The following is a 6,000-nucleotide window of genomic DNA, read 5'->3' on the forward strand; positions in this document are numbered from 1 at the left end:
CTTGGTTTCTCAAGATAGCTTAGGGCTTTCAGGCCTCCAGCTGCGAGGCCTCTAGGATGTTTGGTCTCCTGGCCTAACAGAATACCAGGACTATGCTAAATTATCAGACTTAAGGAATTACAAGTATGCATGCCAAGACTACTGAGGATACATAAAAGGTATATAAAAAGCATATGAAAGAAGAGGCAAAAAATCATCTTGGCCTCAGCACTCAGTGTGTCACATACTCTGAAATGTGCGCCCTCCCTCAAGCTCCAGGTACCAGCATAGTCTTTCAATCTCGCAGATACCAAAAAGCTTAACACATCCAGCAGCTTCTTCCTTGCAAAAAGTCCCACAGCCAAAAGCCAGGCCTGGCCTTCACCTTCCCCTTGCAGCCTACAAACTCTGCCAGATGTACAGGTGAGTCTCACTTCCCTTCTCAGCTATGTGGCAGTAGCATGTATATCCTCTCAGTGTCACAGAGTCCTTAGTGAAACTCAACAGCAGTTCCACTTGAAACAGCTCAGTGTGCCAGGACAGAAAGCTTTTGCTGACCTGCCCTCTTACCCCATGTGTCCATCTCCTCTCAGAGATAATCTGTTTCTGTTGAAACATGCATATGCTTTCCTGCTCAGCTGTTTGCATCATCACATTCCGTGTCCTGCTTGCAGTCTGAATCTGAACCGAGAAGTTTCTGGCTACATCTTTTATGCACAGGTGTGCCCAGTGAAGAGGTTGCTCAGACCTTGCCACTTCCATTCTGCAATCAGCTTTCTTCGCTTTACATCCTGCAAATTTCACTTACACACACACACACTGGAGCTATGCACTTCCTTCCTTTCTCAGCTGAACTCACCCATCGCAGCCTTGACTCCTCTACTGCTTTTCTTTTGGCTTTGCTGTGCATGGACTTTTCCTCTTAAGACACCCATTGTGTTGCCTACCCTTCTATTGCCTTCCCTACCCAACCCTGGATTTCCTTGTCATTCTTGACCATTCCTTTCCTTTTCCTTCTTTCCCCACACCTTGAATTGCCTTATGAACCCCTCTACAGCCTTTCCTTGCCCCTCCTTTTCTCCACTGCCCTGCACTGACTTGCTCATCCATCCTCCACTTTGACACTCCTTCCAATTTGTCCAGGTCCAGCCTTGCCTTTCCTTCCCCTTCCAGGACTCTCCTTGCCTTGACTACCTCTCCCTTACCATGCCTGGCAAGCCCAGCAGTTGCCTTTGAAGCCCTCTCTTGCCTTGCATTATCTTGCTCGTCCCTCCTCCACCTGGAATTCAAGACCTGTTTTTATTCCGAGCTTTTCCCAGCCTTCCCTTGCTCTCACCTGCTCTTCCTGGGACCCTCAAGGATCTCACATATCCCCAGTGTTTCAGGAGCACATGAGAGGAAGCCCTTAGGAGCCTATTTGAAGTCAGACCCATCTTTCTGGGCAGCTTTTGTCTGGTACCAGTGCTTGCATGTACTGAATTTTGGACAGGTCATCCACATTTTGCCCTTGGGCTCTGGGACCAGAATAGCAGTTCTTTAGCATATGAAGGAAAGCATGTAGCTCCAGTGTTTTAAGTGTGAGATCAAGGCTGGACAGACTAGTTGTTCCTGACCTGGGAGCAATCTTTGAATGTACTTCTCACTTGCCTTGCCTTGTCCTGGGAACCCAAGTTGCCAAGTTGGTTTCCTTGCCTGTCCTTCTAACTGTCTTGCATTTCCTTGCATGCCCATCCTGCCCATAGTGCTTTCTTGTTTCATTGTCAGGCCTTGCATTGCCAGGCCTTTATCTCCTTTGCATTTCCTTGCCATTCCTGATTACCCCCTTCCTTTGCCATGTCCTTCCCTTGCCCTTTCTACCACTTGCATTGACCTGCTCACCCATTGCCCGACTTGAATTCCCTACCCATTTTTACAGCTGTTCCCTTTCCTTTACTTCTCCTTCTAGGACTCTCATTGCCTTGCCTACCTTGCCTTGCTTTGCAAAGCCACCACTTGACTTACCTTGCCCTTGCACCCTTGCCTTGCATTATCTTGCTCAGCCCTCCCCCACCTTGAATTCAACACCCCTTTTTTCCAGCATTTCTTGGCCTTGCCTTGCCCTGACTGTTCCTCCCAGGACTCTGAACCCCTTCATGTAACCCCAGTGTTTCAGAAGCTCATGTGAGGCAGTCCAGGGGAGGTTTGTCCTGGCAGCTTGGATTGCTCTGGAAGTGTAGTGGGAAATTATCGCGGCCGGGGGTCTACGTACAAATCACGAATGGAACGGGACTGCTGAGGAACGCGTCTCGAGCTGTTTGTGTTCCAGCATCGGCCTCATTGCATGGTTATGACAATGGGAAGATGCCAGCAGCTCACAACCCCGGCAGCAGAGAAAGAACTCAATGTTACAACTCACTTTAAAAGCTTTTTGACCAATCACACAAGGCAAAAGCATATTGACAGTAGTTCTGTCTAACCACTATAAGCACACGTACCTTTGGTTAAAACCATTCTCGCTTATTTCCAATACAATACCTGCTTGTAAGCCTTAAGATACAATGCACAGAGCTCCATTATTGGCTTAGAACTTCCTAACATCTCACTAGGTATATTTTCTGTAGCTTAGGGAGTTATTCTAGCCAAGCATTAATACACTGACCATTGTTCTATTTGTCCTTGCTTTTGACTTCTTACATAATTTTTCTGCTGACAAATCTTACGGCTACTGCTTAGCTCTAATCTCAGTTCTGCTGTCTCTGAGGTCTGCCTTTTGCAAATTGCCCCAAACCCTCTGATTTTAAGGATTCCCACAGGAAATGTGTGTTAGGAGAAGTGACCTGTGGATAAACTCATTTAAGGGTTTGTGAGAGCAAAACAGGGAATAGACAAAGCAGCTCCAATAGTTTGAGGACTGTGTCCTGATATTTACAGAAGACTTGACTGCCAGTGAACCCAAAGCTTGTGGCAATAATGAATGGTGGTAATTGTGCCTTTTTATCTCTCAAGGTCATTTGCAAGTGTGGATCAGGCAACTCCCAGGAATGACGCAACTCATTAACACCACAAGGTGCTTACTTACTGACAATGGGAGCGGTTGTTTTCAAGCATTTTCATGTCTTTCCTCCATCTAATTTTGCAAAATGGAGGCACACCAGAGGTTGATGAGGGCTCAGATGCTGAAATCCTGTGTTTGGACAGGTGGATTGAGCTCCTCATCAGGCGTGATGGGCATCTAAACCTCAGGAACATCAATCTACCAGCACTCTCCATGTCCACAATCATGAATCATAAACTCATGGGATGGTTTGGGGTGAAAAAGATCTTAAAGCCCATCCAGTCACACCCCCAGCCATGGACAGGGACACCTCCCACTGTCCCAGGCTGCTCCAGGCCATGTCCAACCTGGCCTTGGACACTTCCAGAGATCCAGGGGCAGCCCCAGCTGCTCTGGTACCCTGTGTCAGGGCCTGCCCACCCTGCCAGGGAACAATTCCTTCCTCAACTTAATCCAAACCAGCTCTCTGTCAGTGTGAATCCATTTCCCCTTGTCCTGTTCCTCCATCCCTTGTAAATAGTGTCTCTCCCTCTTTCCTGTCAGCTCCTTCAGGCATTGGAAGAAAAGGACTACCAGCTCTATTCTTTCATTTAGTTACTCAAATTGATAAAGAATTTTGATTAGAGAGCATTTCTTTAAAAAAAAAGAAAAAAAAAATCTAAATACAGATTTCCCCCTCCATTTTTTAATGTAGTGTGTGTTTGTGTGGTTTTGAAAAAAAAATTGTTTTGCTTTTGATGCAATTGAAAAGCTTCAAAATGTAGCAGCATACAGGAATAAGCTCTCAGAAATATATTTTTAAATGTGAGAGGTATTAAATATGTAGTCCAAATTCTTTGGAGAAGCACCTATTTGCCATCAGTTTGCCATACTGGGACATGTTTAGCATCACTGAATATTAGGAGTTTTATTCAAGTGCTTAACTTCAAGCAAACATTCATACAGACCTGTGAGAAATATGAATGTTCCAAATATTTCAACTTGGACCCTTCATGGACTTATAGAACTCAGATAGAGGGAAAGAAGAGAAATGTTCACAACATATAATGTAGCAGAAATTCTACTGTATCAATGAACAGCTGAAAAAATTTCAATATTTTAAATAAGGTCAGCAAGGTTTGATTGCAAATTTATGCTTTATATTTTATAATCCTATTATATCTGTGAACAAGAGGATGGCAAAGCAACCAACTTCTGTCCCAGCTTTGCTCTTATCTAAATTAAATTTCCAAATAAGCATCAGATGCAAAGAGCACAGTTTCTTAAAGGCTTGAACTTCCAGGAACTCATTCTGCTATTGCCATCTCGTGGATGACCTGCAGCATGATGCTGCTCATTTGGCATCTCTCCCATCCTGCTTTGGCGAGGAATGTTTCCTGATATTCCACACTGCCATGGCAATCCATTACGTGAAAGTTACAAAGTTCTTTATGTCAAAATAATTGAATTTATTAATTTCAATTTACCCATTAAAGAAAATTAAACTTGTCTCCATAAATTGTCAGTTACTTTGTCCAAGTAAGATATTGAACAGTGGTAGTATGTGAATTGAACTTCAAAAAATATCAGCTGTGCCATAAAAATGGTTTTAATTACCTTTGTATTGTTCCCTATTTGTTAGAGGATTGCATTGTGCTGAAGAAGAATGAGCCATTGTTTAAGGTACAGGGCTTATGTGAATCACGAGCCCATTCAAAGTCACAAAGCCTCGAAGAGAAAAGTTTTAAATATGAATGTATAACAGATTGTGCAACACAGAGATCCTGGAGCTCAATGGGAGGAGCTATACTTACTATACATAAAAAAAACTTTCCAGCAATATTGTGGACTTGTTATTTTTGTTCTCACCTTTTACGAGTGAGAACTCCCCCCAAAAACAAGAGTTCCAAAGGCAAGGGAATATAGACATAATGATGGAATTCCCAAGTTTAAAAAGATTTGTATGCCTAAAGTGTCAAAGGCTTTGCTTTCAGATTTACCCCCAGTCTAGAACTAAACAGAAAAGTTTAACTAATGGCAAAACAGGCTTCAGAGCAGAGCTTTTCACTCCCCTACTGGGACAAGAACTTCAATGGAAATATCACAGTTACCTTTTAGTTTCTTTAGAAAGTCTTTTCCAGCTACAAGCAGCCTCCAATTCTCCCTGCCTGCCTTATTCCAACTGCTGGGCAAGTTGCTTCCAATCTGGAAGCCCAAATGCCTGGTGATGATGAATCCAGTCTTCTTGGCCATTTTGTTATATTTGACACATGGAATTTTACCTCCCTCCTTTGACCCGTGGACAGCTGTTTATCTTGTACCTTCGTATTTCTTGAACTCTTTTCTCCTATTTAAAATCTATTTTCAGCATCACTTCAGTGTAAGTAAAGTTTAAGAATTTTTGAAGAGAGGTTAGCTGGATTCAGTTAAACTTTTCTGCTTGTTTAGAAAGCAAGTCCCAGATTTTGTAACTGGGAAAAAAATCATATTCCATTGAAAAGTATTCCTTCAGTAAGTCTTTCCTAGGTTTTGGGTTTCTTATACTCAATACAATTGCTGTGATTATAACTATGATAGAAGTCTGAGGTGGTTTGACACCTAAATGCCAGGCACCCGCAAGAGTCATTCACTTACCCACTTTTGTTACAGTTGGGCAAAGGAGAAGAAAAAAAATTAATGAAGGGCTCATGAGTTGAGATAAGGACTTGAGATAAGAAAAACACTCTAAGGGTAAAACAGGTTTACATTTAAAGGTGTAAAGTAAATTTTAGAGTCAGAAGAGGATAATGAAAAGTAAAATAAGCCTTTAAAACAACTTTTTGACAGTGCAGGGAGACATGGCGTGGGGGTTTTGGTCAGTTCAGGACCCAAGATCTTCTTCTGTTCACTCAGGGAGAGAACTTGTTTTTTGCTATGCCACGGGGTCCTTCCCACGGCTGAACAGTCATCCTAAAACTGTTGTGGTGTGGATCCCTTGTCAACAGGGTGTAGTCTTTTAAGGATAGGCT

Source organism: Vidua chalybeata, chromosome 11 (assembly GCF_026979565.1).
Source record: "Vidua chalybeata isolate OUT-0048 chromosome 11, bVidCha1 merged haplotype, whole genome shotgun sequence".
In the NCBI taxonomy this organism is placed as follows: Eukaryota; Metazoa; Chordata; class Aves; order Passeriformes; family Viduidae; genus Vidua; species Vidua chalybeata.